The sequence below is a fragment of the Trichosurus vulpecula genome, chromosome 6, assembly GCF_011100635.1.
Source record: "Trichosurus vulpecula isolate mTriVul1 chromosome 6, mTriVul1.pri, whole genome shotgun sequence".
NCBI classification, from domain to species: domain Eukaryota; kingdom Metazoa; phylum Chordata; class Mammalia; order Diprotodontia; family Phalangeridae; genus Trichosurus; species Trichosurus vulpecula.
Window position 1 is genome coordinate 101,831,287 of NC_050578.1, and position 19,719 is coordinate 101,851,005.

Sequence of the window (19,719 nt, forward strand, 5' to 3'; positions counted from 1 at the left end):
GGTCATAATTCTTCTTTGCAACTTGACTATTATGTAAATACATTTAATGCAAAGGTATATGTAGAACTTATATCAGATTCCATACTGTCTGGGGGGTGGGGAAGGGGAGGGAGGGGAGGAAAATTTGAAACTCAAAAACTTGTGGAACTGAGTGCTGTAAACTAAAAATAATAAATCTAATTAAAATACAAAAAAACCCAAAGAATGAGACCATCTCTACACTTAAGGAGCTCAGCTAGCTGTAAGAGATCTCAGAGATCATCTAATCCAGTACTATCATTTTGCAGATGAAGAAACCGAGACCTACAGAGGTTAAGTAATTTGCCCAAGGTCGCACAACTGGTAAATATCACAGGCAGGATTTGAATTAAGGACCTCTGATTCCAGAATCCAATATGCTTTCTATTGTACTGATAAGTATATATTGAATAAATCAATTCTCTTGGAAGAAGTGACATCTTTGTCTTCCTAAGTACAGCTGTCTGTGCTTTATACAGGCTGAAGCCTATTATGACCTTTATCAATAGTAATTGCTAGTGCATATATAGCACTTTAAGTTTCTCAAATACTTTACCTGTGTTATCTCATTTGGTCTCCACAACAATCCTTTGAGGCAGGTGCTGTTGTTATCCCCATGTTATAGATGAGGAAACAAGCTGAGACGGGATGGTAAGAAACCTCAGAACCATGCCAGTGGAAGATCTTTTGAAGGAAATGGGAATACATAGACTGCAGAAGTCTTAGGGGATCGCATAATGAATTTTTTAAGACTTAAATGACAAAAGTCATGTGGAAGAGAAGTAAGTCTGTGTGGTTCTGGAGGGGGAAAATAGAATCAACAGGAGAGGCTCTAAGCATTCAGATTTCAGCCCAGTTTAAGAAAGAGCCAAATGATTAGGATTGTTAAGAAGTAGAATGGACTGCCTCATGAGATAGTGAGCTCTCTGTTTCCAGAAATGTTCACATGGAAGCTGGATGACCACTTATCAAAGCTATTGTAGATGGTCTCCTTGACGTGAGCAGCAGGCTTGAACTGGATAGATTATTTTAAAAGTACCTTCTAACTCTGAGTCTATGATCCTATGAAATTAATTCAACTACTTTTGCATACATTTGAGCTGTGTTTCCCACACTATTCTCCTGGCTACCCTTAGACCCGAGTAAGCAGCAGGAAAAGAGGAGCAGGCTGCATCAATGCTAGCAACAGTAACTGTGGTCATCTATTGACTGAACACAACTGCCAGCTTTTGCCTTATTGTATCCTGTCTCCACTGCAATCCATTTGCTGAGTCCAGGGCAAAACTGCTTCCAGCAAAAAATAATGCATAGCCAAGGCAGAGCTTGGCACAAAGCATCCCTCGGTCCATATGCAAACAAGAGCCAGAGATGGAGAGAAAGATAAAATAGTTTTATGATTAGAATGCTGCTGGCATCTGGCCGGCAACCCCATCACAATGTACAGTCCTAAATCTGCAGGTGTGGGAGAGAATGATCGCCACTGAAAGCCAGGGGGAAGAGAGGAGAAATTGGCCACCTGAAAAGAAACTAAAGAAAAGGGACTGAACTGGCAAATCTTCAAGATAAAGCACCTTTGGGGCCAGTTGACAAAGGCATATGTGGCAGGCTTATCAAATTTTCATGTGGCCCCAAACTAGAAGGGATGGCTAACAGTCAGTCATCAAAATGATCTTAGTGGGGACATTGAATAAGATGGAAGTAAAATGTTCAGATTTGATCTGATTTTGGTGTATAGGGAACTCCCATGGAGAAAACTCCCTCTATTCTGTGCCAACACCTACTTACAGTCTTTGAGAATCGCCTAGAGCACTGACACATTTAATGACTTGCCTACAGTTCATAAAGGGGGCAGTTAGCTGGTGCAATGCATAGAATGCTAGGCCTGGAGTCAGGAAGACTCATCTTTCTGAGTTCAAATCCAACCTCAGATATTTAACAGCTGTGTGACCCTGAGCAAGTCACTTAGTTTCCTCATCTGTAAAATGAGCTGGAGAAGGAAAAGGCAAAGTATTCCACTATTTTTGTCAAGAAAACCCCAAATAGGGTCATGAAGAGTCAGACACGACTGAACAACAAATAATATAATAGTCATATAGACAGTGTGAGTCAGAGGTAGCCATGCTATCTTTCAAGATGAGACTTAGTAGGAATAGATGTAAAGTCCTACATATGGGTCCAAAAAATCAACTTCACAAGGATAAGATGGAGCAAAGTATAACTAAGTAACCCTTCATTTGAGAAAGATCTGAGGATTTTGGTGCACCTCGAGCTCAAGATGAGACATAACTACCAAGAAAACTAATGTAATCTTTGGTTGCCTTAAGAGAAGTGGAGCCTGGAGGAATAAGAAAATGGTATCATTCAACAGATTTTTATTAAGTACCTACTGTGCTCTGGGCACTGTGCTACTTGTATCAGGCGCTATAAGTACAAAGAATAAGATAATATCTACTCATGAGGGGCTGATATCCTACATCTGGAGTGCTGTGTTCAGTTCTGAGCACTACATTTTAGGAAAGACATTGAGAAGCCTGAAAGTGTTCAGAATAGGGTATTCCAAATAATGGAATTGAGTTCACACTAAATGTGGATCAACTGCAGGAACTTGGGATGTTAGTCAACTGAAGAGAAGATTTAGGAGGGACATGACAATGCTGTTCAAGTAATTGTACAGGATGGATTAGACTGGTCTACTTTGCCCCAGATGGCAGAAGTAGGAGCAAGTAGAGGTTGCAAAGAGGAGGATTTAGGCTTGATGGCAGGAAATACTTGCTAAAATTTTTGTTGTTTGTTTCAGTCATGCCAGATCTGTCGTGACCCTGTGTGGGATTTGTTTGGCAGAGATACTGGAGTGGTTTGCTATTTCCTTCTCCCACTCATTTGATAGATGAGGTAACTGAGGCAAGTAAGGTTAAGTGACTTGACCAGGGTCACACAGCTAGAAAGTGCCTGAGGCCAGATTTGAACTTAGGAAGAAGAATCTTCCTGACTCCAAACCCAACACACTCTATCCACTGCACCATCTAGCTGCCCAGCTGCTAACAATTCAAGTTATCCCAAAGCAGAGTGAGCTGTCTGGTATGGCAGCGGGTTCTCCTTATTGGGGGAGGGAAGGTATATCTAAGCAAAGGTCTGCTTGCTTGTTAAGTATCTAATGAAGTTGGTTCTTCTTCAGGTATGGGTTGGACTGGATAACCTCAGAGATCTCTTCCAAATCTAAAATTCTGTGATGCTAACAAAGCAAGGTTTCTGTACATTTATGAACTGAATATCATACTTTTTCAAACTGAAATATGAGAAACATTGGGAAGCACAGGACAAGAAGAGCCAGCTCTTCCAACTGGTTCCTGGTTTTCAGCTTGCCTCCCTAAAGGCTTAGGAGCATTTGCCCTTGGGTGGGATGAGGGGATTCCCTAGGTTAAGCTGAGATATATTACTTCCAATGGTAGAGCTCATTCATCCTGTGTATCATCTGTATATTCTAATCTGACAAACTTCTCTGATTTCTGTTTGCTGTCTATCTACTTGTAAAGAGGCACTGTTTGTGGTCTTTTTTGTGTCACTAGGATTTGGTGGGAAGGAATGAAGTCTTCCTATGTAAACTTGGGGTATGAGTTCCCCTTTAAGGAAAATGACCCGGAAAGCAGCTTGAAACAAAGAACAAATCATTTCCCCTAGAATGGCAATATTTACAGGAGCAGATAGATATTCTAGTCTGCTACATTCTCTGAGGAAAGCAGAACAGCCAGCCTTGTGGTCCCATCTCTGGAAGAAATCAAAGTCTCTCTTGTCGAGGAGTGGGAGAGAGTAAGAGATATGTATCCCCGCCTCCCCATAAGTCACAGTTAGACACACCCATGTAGACATATGCATAACCCACATGGGCAGTATGCACTCCCTAATACAGACTCTTGGACTAGGAAAATACAAATGTATATAAGTGCCAAGAATATACAAAGTAATTTCAAGAGGGAGAAGAGCAGCAACAAGGGGGATGAGAAAAGACCTCTTCTAGGAGAGGTTGCATGTACTGGGCTGGGCTTTAAAGGAAGCTGGGGATTCTGTCACCTTTCCTGAGGTCAGTTAGAGGATCACTGTTATAATTAGAGCCAGGAGAAAGTTGGATTTGAGACAAGAGGGAAAAGCAAGACCAGTTGACTAAATACGTGTGCCCTATTTACCACAGTGACATCAGAGCTTTCAGCCTCCTCATTAGTCCAGAGGTTGACCCTTTAAAATGAGACAGGTGGTGGAGGGATAAGAGTGCTCTATTTCCAAATGCATCTTCTCCTTTGCTTACCTTGGCTAATGAACGCCCTGCTGTTAAGGGTGAATCTCCTGTTGTCTGGAATTTTCCCCCTCCCTCTCCTCAAATCAGTTTTCCTCTTGCAGGCTAACGGTAAAATCCTGAAATACCCACCAGCTGAGCTGCCAGCTGTTTGAGGTGTGTAGCATCCTTGTCATGTGGGGATTAACGAGCCTAAAATATGGGCAAAGTGGAGAGCAAACGATCCAGTAACAACTATGCCCAGCCCTATGGCACAACTGCTCAAAACTCTCTTCCTTTTTTAAGAAAGTCAGGAGCCTCGGGGCATTAAATAAGAAATGCTGAATTACTTCTGTACTGTATGCCTAAATTTGCCTTTGTAATGATGTCTGGGTGCATTCTCATATATCATAGTTTCTTAAATCATTACTTTACCCACACTGGCTTCCTCTGCCTGTGACCTAAAAAAAAAAGTCAATTTATCAGACTATGGGTTTAGAAACGGAAAGAGCTTTGGCAATCATCGGGCCCAACACCCCTTGCCCCCAATTTATAGTTGAGGAAACTGAGGCCCAGATAGGTCATGTGACTTGTTTATGGTCATGAAGGAAGATGCCAAGATTTAAACCCAAGTCCTCTGGCTCAGAATCTTGTATACTTTCCTCTTTTCCACAAGTTGCTGCCAATAAGGATTTATGGCAAAGGAAAGTGATGTAGGCCAGCAGTCCATACCATGCTTTGTATGGAACTTAAAACTGTTCTTCAGTGACTTCCAGCATAAGAACAAAGCTAATCTATTAGCCAAAATACTTCTCCCACTCCCTGGACACAAACAGATCTCACCAGGGAATAACAGGCTTATAAAGAAAGGCTCTACAGTACAAGGCTTTCCCTCCCTTTTTGGCCTTCTTTTTATTTTTAAGTGTCTATTGTTTATTTTTAAATTATTTTTAAGTTTAATTTTGTTACATTTTAAATTCTGAACTGTTTCCCTCCTTCCCTCCCACCCCACACTAGAGAAGGTCATCATTTGACATATATGTGCATATATGTAATGTATATGCACACACATATGTGTATGCATGTACATATATAATATAGGTATATATACACATATGTCCATATAATATATGCATGTGTATGTACATATATAATATATTCATGTATACATATATAATGCACACACATGTGTATATACATATATGTGCTTATATGATACATGCACATATGGATATATAATATATGCACGTGTGTGTATACATATGTATGTAAAACCATACTATGCATACTTCCATTTATCAGTTCTTTCTCCAGAGGTAGCATCTTCCTTCATGGTCCTTTGTAGTTCATTTGAATATGTCTAATACCCAGAATACCTTAGTCACTCACAGTTATTCTTTGAACAATATTGCTGTTACTGTATACCACGCTGCACCATTATTCTTCCCATGGTATCTCAAGGTTCTGAGACATTCGTCACCCGTCTTTGAAGAACTGAGATTAAGGATCTCCTAAAGGATAAAGGAGGGGCTGGTGCTAGGCATCGCCAGGTCACACCACATGACGAAAGAGAAACCATCAGACAAATGTGTGCGCAGGTCAGGCAGGGAGACGCGTTCACTTAGGGCCAGTTGCAGTCTCCGTCGGATCTGGGGATCATAGATGAAGAGTGGGAAGATAACTATGGGCCCCGTGGCTAGAGTCCATAGTGTAATCCTCTTGTTTTACCAAAGAAGAAACTACAGGACGGGGAGCGCAGAATGCCTTGCCCTGCCCTAGGTCACACAGCCATGAGGTGTTTAATGTGAGATTTGAACCTCAGTCTTCCTGATGCTAAGCATCAATAAACATATGGTCAGGTAGTCAGTACAATTCAAGAAAGGCTGCCTCCTCCATACGCACATGGGGTGGGCTTCCTGTGGTTAGTTTATAACAATAAAAATAGTTAAAATTTACACGGCACTTTAAGGTTTGCAAAACACTCTCCATATGTTATTTCATTTGAGCCTCACAACAACGTTGTAAGGAAGGTGTTATTATTGTCCCCATTTTACTGACGAGGAGATGTGACTTGTCTAGGGTTACACAGTGACTGGGGGAGGATTCAAACTCAGATCTCAGCGTTCTCATCATTATACCACATTGCCTTTTGGTGAGGTATCCTCTGAAGGTCAAGAGAACTCAACAATGGCCCTCAGTACACAGGGTGGCTCCCTGGAATTAATTTGTGGGAGGACATGGACAAGCGCACGGGCAGGCAAGGATGAACTGTAACCTTCAGAAAAAAGGAAAAAGCGTGGGATTCTGGGCCAAAGGACTTTGGTTCAAATCCTGGTGCTATCACCATCTGTGTGACTTTGGATAAATCATATAACCTCTCTCAGCCTCAGTTTACTCGTCTATGGAATGGTACCACATACGGACAATGGCACACATTCACCAAAAGATTGGAATATTGGAGTCCCTGCCTTCCTCTATCCTCCCTTCTAAGCTAGTGCAAGGTGATCAGGAGTCAGCGCCCTATTCAAATGCAGTCCTATTGAGGTCACTTCCTTGGATACCACTCACCTGAGCTATCATTTGGCAAGTGATCCAGGTGCCCTGAGGATATCTGGGCAAAGACTCTAGGCATCTAGGCACACTGGGGACTTCAGACTTGGCCCATCTCTGCCATCAAATCCTGTATTTGGTTTCAGGTTTCAGGCCAACAGCTGTACTTAACTGTACAAAGGTCACAGGGATAAAAAGATGACACATCTCTCCTGAAAAGTGGCAGAGAAGGTTTTGTCTCCTTTCTTTCTTTTCCTTCCTTCCTTTTTCCTTTCTTTGTTTCTTCTTTCCTTCCTTTCTTTTTTCTTCCTTTTCTTCCTTCCTCCTCTCTTTCCTCCTGTCACTCTCTATCTCTTTTTTGTCTCTGCCTCTTTCTATCTCTTTCTTCCTGCTTCCCTCTATTCCTTCCTTTCTTCCTTCCTTCCTTTCTTCCTTCCTTCCCTCCTTTCTTCCTTCCCTCCTTCCTTCCTTCCCTCCTGCCCTCCTTCCTTTCTTCCTTCCTCCCTCCCTTTATTCATGCAAATATTACTGCATCATAGAGTGGCTTTTCAGTCCTTTGCATTTGCCTTAAAGGGAAGTTTGCTTTAAGAGGGTTCCTGTGGAACTTTCAATCATATTCCTATTCATAGGCAGGGAGTGAGTAGGAACTAAAAATATTACCATTTGATTTTGCTCTCTGAAGCTCTTTGAAGAGAAGGCATGGAGTCGTCTGAGGGAGCCCTCCCTGTCTTGTTCACCTGTACAAACATTGATTTCTTCCTCTGAATTGGATGGCATCATTCACTGGGTTCTAAGCAGGTCTGTAAATCCCCAAATAATGGGCTATGAAGGCTTCCAGGCCACCTTCCTCCACATATAAAATGGAGTTCCCTGAATTCAAGTTACACTCTTAACAGACAAGACAGTTTGGCTACTGAGAAATCTCAGATCAGGCTGGGCGTACTGGGTATTAAAAGCCAAATTAACTGACAAGTACCATCTCCCCTCCGTGTGCAGCCCGACATCAAGCAGTTCTCCAAGTTATTAGTGCTATGTTGTGGCAAGAAAGAGCAACACACCGCTTTCATGCCCACTTTCATTATTCATTGGCTCATTCTACGCCCTTGCAGGGCTGTAATGTACGCTAAGTGTGGACAAGTCAAATGAGAAGAAGGCTGGAAAATATTTGACTTCAAAGGGAATTCAGACAGAGCTGCAGATTTACAAGTGTTGGACTTTATCTGAGTCACTAGTTTGTCTGAGTGTTTGAGTTTGTTTTTTTTTTTCTTTTAAGATGAAAGATTCCTTTAAAGAAAAGGGGAATAAAAATTCCCCAGAAATCTGTCTGTATTTGGCTAGATCTGTCTATTGGTATAGGATTTAAATTAAGATGTGAAGAGATGGTCTTCCGTGGCCTCATTAAAATGGAGGTACCCCAGGACTAGAAGAAACAGATACCAAGAAACTACTTGAAAAGTTGACGCCAGCTCCTGGTGGCCCGAGGATAGTGCTGTCAACTTGTCTGGAATTTCTGGGCATTGAAGGCCGGCATGCTTTTTCCATCCCTGCCCCATTCCCTGATACCAGGGCACAGTTGTGATTGACAGATGGAGGCAACATTCTGGAACCAAGATAATCACTTAGTTTGACCATATCGACTAACAAAGTTAAACCTTTTCATAAAAGGCAATTAACAGAGAGCTTTAATGATCTCATTATCTCTCCTGCGGTATGAAAACAATAAGGCTCATTTAGGGGCTACCCCTCTGATGCCGTTTTATTTTCCATCGAAGGAAAGCAAAACAAAAATGTTTAGGAAACTTTAGAGGACAAAAGAAGATCATTGAAAAGAGTCAGAAGCAGTACAATGTCTACCTCAGGGTGGTTTCCTGAGCAATGAAGAATGGATGGCATTTTCAGGTGCCACCAGATGCCATTCAGATGGCATTTTATAAGGCAGTGCTTGATATTTGCCATCCAGATGCAGCTGCTGAATCCTTTGTTCCTCCATCTCATTCATTTAGGGTCTGATGGAAAGCAAAGCTAACTAAATCCAGGGTGTAGTGAAAAGAAGAGTGGTTCTGAAGTCAAAAGACCTGAGTTCAAATCCAGCATCTGATGTTTGCTGTCTAGATAGCTTTAAGTAAGTCATATTTGTGGTTATTGACTTTTATATTTTCCCCTTACTCCCCAACATGTACTCTTAAATCCAGTGACACTGGCCTCCTGGCTGTTCCACAAACAACATGTTCCATCTCTCAACTTGGGCATTTTCTCTGACTGTCCCCATACTTGGAATGCTCGCCTTCTTTTGCTCTGACCACTGATCTCTCTGGCTTCCTTTTGGTCCCAACTAAAACCCCACCTTCTACAGGAAATCTTTCCTAATCTCACTTAATTCCAGTGCCTTTTCCTCTGTGAATTATTTCCTATTTATCTTGTATGTCATTCACTTTGTGTATACATATGTGTATGTGTGTGTGTGTGTGTGTGTGTGTGTTGTCTTCCCCATTAGATTGTAAGCTCCTTGAGGGTATGGATTGTCTTTTGCCTCTTTTGGTATCCTCAGGGCTTAGTATAGTGTCTGGCACACAGTAGGTGCTTAATAAATCTTTACTGACTATTAATTATTCACATATTTATATGTGTATTCATGCTTCCCCCATTGGAATGTATGCTTTTTGGAAATAGAGATTGTTTCATTTTTTTTACTCACATCCCTTGCAAAGAGTAGGCAAGGGCTCATTCACTTATGAGTTAACCAACCTGGGCCTCAGTTTCCTCATCAATATAGTGGGGTGATTGGACTACATGATCTTTGTTGTCCTTGCCAGTTCTTGATTTGTGATGTGATATCAATGCGCCTTTGCCTCAGCCACCACGTCAGGGATGTACCCTCCCTACCTCTGCTTCTTAAAATCCCTAACTTTCCTTTGCAAATTCTTTTCAGTTAACATAAATTTATTTTCTTTCCTTACCACTTTCCCCTACATTAAAAATTCTTTTAACCTGTAAAAATACGAATGTGCTGCATCCAAAAATATGTATCTCACTTTGCACCTTGAGTCCATTGCTTTTCTATGAGGAGATACTTAGTTTCCTTCAAGGGTCAGGTCAAATATCCACCTTGAATTAGAAGCCTTCTCTGATCCCCCTAGCTGTAGTGCTCCTCCTTTCTCAAATTATACTTGTCTGTATATATATCTATGTCTATGTCTATGTCTATGTAATGTATACTTGTATTCCATACTAGGATATAAGCTCTTTGAGGACAAAGATCTTTTTTTTATTTAATTATTATATCCCTAGGCCTTGGACATCTATATATTTGTTCACTTGAATTGTGTTTAAATGAAGTTTGCTTCTGGAATTTATAATCACAGATCCTGAGGCCACAACAATAGTCCTACTGGCTGCTCCTCTTGTGCTTCCCACTTCTGAAACTACAGTCAGCTGACCAATAAAAAAAGCATCATAATCTTAGACCCTCTTCCTGGTTCTCTATAGAGGCACTTACAATTCAAAACTTGGACTTAAACCCAAAGATTTTGTGTTGTGATCTTTGAGTCTTACATATTCAATAAACATGAATCCAACTAAGGGTTGGAACAAAGACCAAAAATACAAGATTTCAGTAATAATGATGTCTTTGATTTATAAAGCATTTATCTTCTAATGAAATAAAAGCTTAGAGTTAAAATAGTTGGAAGATGACACAATTATCTCTATCTTCCTCCACCAAGGTCCTTTTCTGATGTCTCTTCCAAGCATAGAAGTAACCCTGATTTGTAGGATTATAGATTTGGAGTTGGAAGGGACCAGAGAGGCTTCTAGGCCAACTCTCTCAATGACTTTTAAGGAAGCTGGGGTCCATAAAGGTTAAGTGACTTACCCACAGTCTCATAGCTGGGATTTAAACCTGGGATTTAAAGCTGGGATGGGCAAAGCTGGGATTTAAACCTAGATCCAAGACCAAGGATATCTCCAATAAACCATTATAATGCATCCTAGAAAAAATCAAATTGAAGCACCATTACAATATCACTACATGTCAAGGTCTGACCAGATCCCAATAAAGCATACTGGGATAATCTGGACCATCAGCAGAGGGAAAGGAGTACTTTTTACTGGGCTTCAGAAGGTTGAGATTTCTCTCAGGTTATAAGGAATCCTGAAGATCTTGGGAAAATTGAATTGGCTCTCCAAATATTTGGGTTGTTCTATGACAATCTCTGAGTTTGATTTAGTCAGATTCATTCAGATTTTATCATATACTACTCTGCTCAAACATCATCAATGGTTTTCTAATACTATCCAATAAGGTTCAAACTCCTTTGTCTGGCATTCAAGGTTTCTTCAGTAGGATACCACCCGACCTATTCAATCTCATCTCCCAAGTACTCCTATGTTGCTACAAAACTGACTCACTCTTTGTTCCTGAACACACCCTAGGCCTTCCCACCTCTATACCTTTGCTCCCAATTTCATTGTTCCTGGATTGACCTCTCTCCTCTTCATCTAACGAATTCCTAGTCAGTCTTTAAAGAGCCCAGATCAAGGGTCAACTCTTCTAGGAAGTCTTCCATAATCTCTTCAATCAGTAACAATCTTTCTTCTCTGATCTCCTGTATCATTTTGTTTCACATCTCTCTAATACGTTTGTCATATAATACATTAATGTTATTATATTCATCTATATTTGGGTCTTACCTGTCACTAGACTGTAAGTTCCATAAAGATAAGGATAATGACATCAAACTTTGTATCTTTCTCAGTATCTAGCATAGGTGTTCTATATCCAACTGGTGCTTAATTAATGTTATTAAATTAATGAATGGATAGACGGATAAACAAACAGATAAATGAATAAATTAAGGAAAGGAGGAAGGAAGGAAGGAAAGAGAAAGAAAAAGAAAGAAAGAAAGAAAGAAAGAAAGAAAGAAAGAAAGAAAGAAAGAAAGAAAGAAAGAAAGAAAGAAAGACGGAAGGAAAACACACACCTTGAGACTAGGAATAACTTGCACAGGTCATCATTATTACTCTTCTGCCTCGTTTTATTTTTTCCTGCTTCATTTTAATATGTATGGATTCAAATTTGCGATATATTAGATTCCACTCATAGGGTCATAAGACTAGATAAAGATGAGACTTTAGGATCATTTAGTTGAACCTTGTCATTTAAAGAGGAGAAAATGAATCTTTTATGAGGTTAAGTGACTTCTCTAAGGTCAAACAGTCAGTAGAATGTTTATTTGAACCCAGGGCCTCTGGCTCCCAATCTGGCACATATTCCACTCTATTGTCTCTTACATACTTTTCTTTGCCTGCATCATTGGGGTGTTTTTTAAAGCCACTTTCTTTTCCACTACTAGATTCTGAGTCCCTTGAGATGTTTTGTCAAGGTTTTTGTTTTGTTTTGAGGTTGTTTGTTGTTGTTGGATTTTTTTTTGGCTATGTCTCCAAAATATCTAATACAGTAGATGGTTAGAATAGATAAATAATATTAAATATAGTTGATTTGAGTAGGAATCTCAAAATATCACTAAATCATTCTGAATCCAAGTCTGTTTGGTTCATTCAAGAAACATGCTGGAAAGCCTATACCAAGTCAGGGGCTAGGGTGTATCCAACACATTCTCAGTGACACTCTGATGATTTCTCTTGCATCCTAAGATCAAGATGGAGACAGCTTGGAGGGCTCTGGAAAGAATTATTAAATTTTCATTGGGAACATTTACATCTCAGAAATCTAAACACTACAAATCAGGGCTTATTTTATTGTTTTGTTGATGGCTTAGACTTAAGAAAATGATGAAGAAAATATTGATGATGCAGATTAAACTTAAAAGTGTGTCCTGAGAGATGTTGTTAAACATTTACTTGTACACCACTGCCTAAGATCCTAGGACAATGCTTATCCTCATGTTTATTATTATTTGTTTGCCTTGAGATGAGATTTGTGATGTCATTGGTATAAACTAGATTCTCTATCAGAATTATAACCTAATTGTCTATGAGGAATGGAAGGGAGGGAGGATTTAGATTCTTGGAGAGCATTCATCATCAGAGACACTCTGAGCTTTATCCCCTGAGTGTATGTATTATGGAGTCCCTGTGCTGAAAGACCGTGCTGTCTCTGCTAACTCGACAGGTCAGCATGCTCAGGAGTTTGTTGTATAGCACCCTACTGACCTGGATCTACACCCACTTGACAATTTAGTCTTAGAGAGTTTGGGGGTTGAATGAGGAAAAAAAGTTTAAGTGACTTGCCCATGGTCACTCAGTCATCATGTGTCAGAGACAAGTCTTGTACACAGATCTTCCTTTTCTCCATCGCTATTTTACTATTCTTTACAGTCGCATTGGATAAGTGGATAGAACTTAAAGACAGGTAGATTTTAGCTTCTTAAAATCTGAGCTAAGGAAAGGTGGAAAGGGCTTCCTTAGGAGGTAGTGGCTACTCATTAGAAGTCTTCAAGCACTTTCCTGGTATAAAGATATGTGACACTTGGCTAACACTACACAGACATTCTATGATTTGAGCCTAGCAACAAGCCTGTGAGGCAGCTGCTACAGGTATCATTATCTTATTTCTACAGATGAAAAATCTGAAGTCTACTTTCCCATGCTCACCTAGCCAGCAAGTGTCTTCAGAGGCAGGATCTGAACCCAGGCCTTGCTGAATCCATAACCAGCATTCCTGCCACTTTACTGTATTGTGCTTCCTCCTCTGCTACTGTACCTAGTAGAGGGGTCCTCATTCAGGTAGAGTTTGGACCAGTTCCCTGCCAGCTCTGAGATTCCAGGATTCTGAGAGTCTATGATTATGTCATTCTGCTACAGAGGGAAGATCTGGAAGTCAAGTTGACTGAATGGCTTAAGTATTCTCTGATGCTCCATCTTAGGGGGGATTTACAATCAGAGGCACTCTGAGCTTCATCGCCTGAGTGTGTTACGGAATCTCTTGTGCTCAAAGATCTTGCTGTCTCTGCTAACAGGTCAACATGTTCAGGGGCTCCTTGGACAGCAGCAGGAAGGAGCAACAGGAAAAGCCAGAAAGATATCTACACAAGAACATTGATTAGGTACACAGTTTTCAATATGTACCTAGTTTCTTGTTCTTCTCCACAATGTTAATTTACTGGGTTACAGCTTGGTCTATCACTGGAAGATTTGACAGTCTTTTATAAAAGCTAGGTAATCGTTCCAGCTCCCTGTGTGAATAATGTCTTACATTTACATAGTGATTGTCAACAGCCCTTGTAAGAAGGGAAGGCAGGTTTATTATCTACCTTTTTTATACAAACATACAGGATCAGTGAGATTGAGTCAGACTCAGAGCCAGAGAATTAGTAAATGGAAGAGTCTGACCAAGCATCTCTATAGAATATAAAACCCCTGAGACTGGGGACTATTATATCTATATTCTGTCATTGTATTCCTAGTATCTAGCACAAGGTGGGTGTTTAATAAATGTTTATTGGATTGACTGAACTTAAGTCAAGTTAATTATATTTTCCTTATACCACAGCTAGGTGGCTCAGCCACCTAGGGTGCCAGCCCTGGAGCCAAGAGGACCTGAGTTCAAATCTGATCTCAGACACTTACTAGCTGCGTGACCCTGGGTAAGTCACTTAACTATGTTTGCCTCAGTTACTCATCTGTAAAATGAGCTGGAGAAGGAAATGGTAAACCACTCCAGTATCTTTGCCAAGAAAACCCCAAATGGGGTCATGAAGAGTTGGACACAACTGAAATGACTCAACAATAATAACATACCACTGGAGGATCATAGGACTCAGAAGAGGAAGGGCCTTGAGAGATCATGCAGTCCACCCCATCCCCTGCCAAAGCCATGAGAAGTGAAACTTGCCCAAGGTAACAGCTAGTAAATTAGAGCCACGATTCAAGCCTAGATCTTCTAATCCACAATCCAGTGCTCTTTTTACTATACCACACTGCAGTATTGAGTTGTAGTTCATTCCTTATTTTTGAGAAGGACCAGTGACATCAAGGGGTGATGTCCTGACTTGCGTATGAATTGTTTTTAAGTGAGACAGAGTTGAGCAGAGGTATCAGCCTCACTCTCTCTTCCAGAGTCATGAAGCAAGTAAAATCCTAAAGAGCCCCACCCCACTTCTTTTTCCCTGTTCTGCTTCCCCTCTTGTCTTTTAAACACATAGGACATGAAGTGGAGAAATATGTCCAACGAGATTTGGGTTGAATGTCTTTCTCTGTAAGGTAGTGGGTCCAAGGCAGATCCAAGACCAGTGTTTGAATATGGCATGATTCCCCAGGGGGTGACTGAAGGAACTGCACAGTGAAACAGAATCTCTGGGCATAGGCACACTTAGGTAGAGGCTATCCTTTGGTTTGCGACAGCAGTCACTATTTGCAGAGCCTGGTGCTGCTTCCAACTCTGTCTCTGCTGTATAGTTGGCCCAGTGTCTCTAATCAAAAGAAATAGCCCTTCTCTGATTACAGCTTTCAAGGTGGATCCCTCTGCTGCTGTCATTTCCCAGTTGTCCTCACAGTGGGGTCTCATCATCTAAAGTTGTGGTTCAATATGTCTGAAGAGTTTTCTCTGCTGGGTTCCACCTCGTAGTTACCCCACTTCAACTCAGGATATGCCACTTGCTTGAGAATCCTACTGTCAGCAACTCAGATTTGTTGTGGCTGACAACAGGGAAATGCCTTGGGGTTCCAGAACACCGGCTCCTATTAAGAGGTAAACAAACCCAAATGTGCTTAGCTAAAGCCACATCTCCCATGCAATTAAAGTAAGCTGAACTGCCTGCCACTGTGGAGGGGTAAAGAGAGGTGAGGGCATACAGTAGAGAGAGCAGCAGCCCCTACTGGAAGCAGTTAACCTAATGTCTACCAGTACCAAGGATTCGTCATGCTGGTGATCTGATGAGCAATCTGAGAAAGGTTACTGAAGAATAGGAACCCTGGAAATTTCTTCACTGAGGCACTTATATGGGATCTTGTGCTCCTGGGAATTTCTCTCTTACCTTGTCTGGGAATTACTCTACTGATCTGTGGTGTGAGTTTATATATATATATCCCTCTGGGTGATCCTATTCAGGATTCCATTTATTTTGCATGCTAAAACCTAATTATGTAGGTTTCATAGCTGCATAACAAGTGACAGGTAACCCCCATATCTCTCTCTGGGTCTTCATCTTATCTAGAAGTAGGATTCATTCTACCTCTAACTCAATCTCCACATACTTGCTGTACATTTTCTTTCTTCTCATGTTCCTTCATTTAGCCACCTTCATTCAGATCATACTTTGAAGTACAGTTTAATTAGATTAGGATATGCAGAGGCATTAATTAATTACATATAACATAGATGACACGTTCCATTCACTCTCTGGATTCAGCTTCTCCCAAGACAGAAATGCCTTTTAGGGTAGAGTCCATTTCCCCTCTCCTCCATTTATCAGCTACAGAATGAGATCATGTTGGGGAGGGAGGGAAGAGACAGACCGAGAGAGAGAAAGAGAGAGAGACACAGAGAGAGAGAGAGAGAGAGAGAGAGAGAGAGAGAGAGAGAGAGAGAGAGAGAGAGAGAATCCAGAAAAAGGGAGTGAAAATGGTAGCTGGACACAAGGCAGAAAACACCAGTCCACCAATAGTGTAAAGGATTGTGGAAACTTTCAGTGATTTTCAAGGTCACTGCTATATGCGTAAACTGGATGAGCGAGTACCATCTCTAGGGTCCCAGGATATCTTCTCTGAAGGATCTGGAACACTTTTGTATGATTTGTCACTGAAACTCTCAGTATTGAAATGGTGCATTGCTCAAATGCCCCAAAGGCACCCCCAGGTGCCACTGGACTATTACAAATCTATCATTGACAATGAAGTCATAGATGCTAACCACTAGTTCTCTCTCAGTTTCTATCTTTTCCCATATTCCAATATCCTGGCCAATTTTGTATCTGCCAATACTTCTCTCCTTTTTCCTTCACTGCCAACCCTCTCCCCCTTGCTATGTATTTTGGGAGGCCAAAGGACCAGACAAAATCATATTAGGATCAAAGAGTCTTGGCAAGGGGCTAATGCCCTTACAATTCCATACAAGAAAATGGTGATTAACCAGAACTGGAGCCCTCAGTTCTCCAGATCTTCATGTTCTGTTGCACTTTTAGGAAAAAGTAAATTCTGCCAGGAAGCTAATGGCAGGGAGGAAGAATTCAGTCTCGCTGCTCTTGGGTATGGATCCAGGGGAGAGTTTTCTCTATTCATTTCCCCACTTTGGGATCAGTTGATTATAGTGAGGAGAATTGCCTCAGCATTCCTCTGAGGTCCCCAGTGGAGACAGATTGTAAGAAGGAAACTAGTATAAGGACGCAGAGAATATTCGTTATTAAGTGGTGCAGAATGACACAGCAAATTTATTAGTGGTATTCTTTTGGGGCAGAGTGGTATTGATGATCTCATCAAGTAAGAGTAATCCAGTGAGACGCAGGGAAAGAAGAGCAATGCCGTTGTTCAGGAGGGTTTGATCTAAATTTGTTTTGGGGTACCCATCTTTGATTTTATCAGTGTAGGGAACTCCCAGTTCTCCCCACCCAGGCAGATCAGCAGCTTAACCTGTAACTTAGAAAACTGTCTGGGAGCAATTAGAGGTGAAGTGGCAAACACAGAGTCACATAGCTGGTGTGTCTTTGGGACAACACTTGAACCTAGATCTTTCTGCCTTTGGTTTGAGGCTTTATCCATTATGTTCACCCTGACTTTGCATCCTAATATGACTGGCCTATTAATTATGAATACAGATCTTGGGAACCTTTTGCTTTAGCGTTTATACTGCTTCCATGGCACCTTTTTGTGGCTTAGCAGACACCTAATATATATTTATTGAACTGAATTAGGATCCAGGAAGCTCATCTCTTTGGAGAGGCTCAAATCCCCAAGGCCCTTCACTTTGAATCCAGACTAGCTTGATTAGTAACTCTCAGTGTGTTTATGCTGGCTATCCCCCAGGCCTGGAATGCTCTCTCCACTCATCTCCACCTCCTGGCTCCCCTGACTTCCTTCAGCTCTGCTCTGAAATCCCACTTTCTACAAGAAGCCTTACCTGATCCTCCTTAATGCTAGTGCCTTCCCTCTGTTGATTAGCTCAATTTTATCCCTATATAGCTTGTTTGTACATAATTGTTTGCCTGTTATCTCCTCTATTATCATGTGAGCTCCTTGAGAGCAGAGAATGTGTTTTGCCTTTCTTTGTATCCCCAACACTTAACATAGCCTATGGCACATAGTAGGCAAATAAACGCTTAGTAACTTGACTACTTCTGCATATGGTGTCAAATACTTCAGTCGGGTTGATGAATCTATTATCCTTCCCCCCAAAAGGGAAAAAAGTTTAAATTAGGAGAGAGAGTGCTAGATTTTCCTCCTACTTGCATACCAGCTGAAGATGTATTTTTTAAATTTCACCACCTCCTTCCCACACCCCACACCTACCCTCCTTCTAGGGCTGGGGAGAAAAAAGCTCCCAATCTGAGCTCTGAAATTTATACCCAGTCCTGATGGATTTAAGGCCCTGTCACTATCCCTGAGGAATGTGCCTCTAACTGGAATTCTTGATAACTTTTATTTTCCCTTGGCACAGTCTTCTATGAGCCTGCCAGCAAAGGGTGAATGATTCAATAAAGAAGGAAGACAGTAGAAGGGGATATGACTGTCTTGTTTTTCTTTCTCCTCTATTCCTGTTACTTAGACTTGGGCATCTGAGTTCTCAAGAGGAGTTGACATAGATGGTATATTCCCTCTTAGCTTTTCTGGAAATTCAGTGGTTCTCAGGTAGCAGTCAGCAGGAAAGATACAGATAAAGAGATCCATCCCAAACTCTATTTGAGAAAACCTGAGAAGAGCCGCAGACTATGCAAATGAGGAATTAGTAGGAATCTAGATTATTATTTGATAACATTCTCTCTTTTTCTAGAGACTATGTTATTTCTTCATTGTCCTCTAAAATGAAAAGGCTTTTTTGGAAGGGGAATTGTTTGGGTAATGTTCTTTTTGGGTGAGTCACCTTGATGAGAGGTAGCATGGGGAGGTGAAATTACATTGAGTTCTACAAGCCCACCAAACTAGCCTGTTTTCTATTCCCTGTATGTAACAGTTTGCTCCTATCTCCATGACTTTAAACTCCATGATTGAAATGCTCTGCCTTGTTACCTCACAGACTCCCTTTTGTTATTGTTCACTTAATTTCAGATTCTTTATGGCCCTATTTGGGGTTTTCTTGGCAAAGATCCTGGAGTGGTTTGCCGTTTCCTTCTGCAGCTCATTTTGCAGATGCAGAAACTGAAGCAAATAGGATTAAGTGACTTGTCTAGGGTCACACAGCTAGGAAGTGTCTGAGGCCAGATTTGAACTCAGGAAGATGAGTCTTCTTGACTCCAGTCCTGGCACTGTTTCCACTGCGCAAGACTTCCTAGCTTCTGTAAAGTCACAGCTTGAAGGATACCTCACACAAAAGACCTTTCCTGATTCCACTGTTTGTGCTCTCCCCATCCCTAAACTACTTTATATTTATTCTGCATATTTTGTATTTCCAGAGCAGCAGACTGGTCTTGTAGTCAGGACAACTTGGGTTCAAAGCCTTCCTCGGATATATACCGACTGTGTGATCCTGGCCACATCACTCACCCTTCTGCTGCTGTTCACCAGACTTACTTACCCTTCCACTGCCCCAGGATACATTCTGAGACTTTGAACTATGGAAGAGTTGCCTATGTGCATTGGCAGAGGGCTTCTGTTCATGGGGAGTTCCCTGGACCAGTGAATAGATTTGTACCCAAAGAATTTTATTTAATATATACTTTTCTGTATGCATATTGTTTCCTCTCAGAAGAATAGAAGCACCTTGAGGACTAGGATTA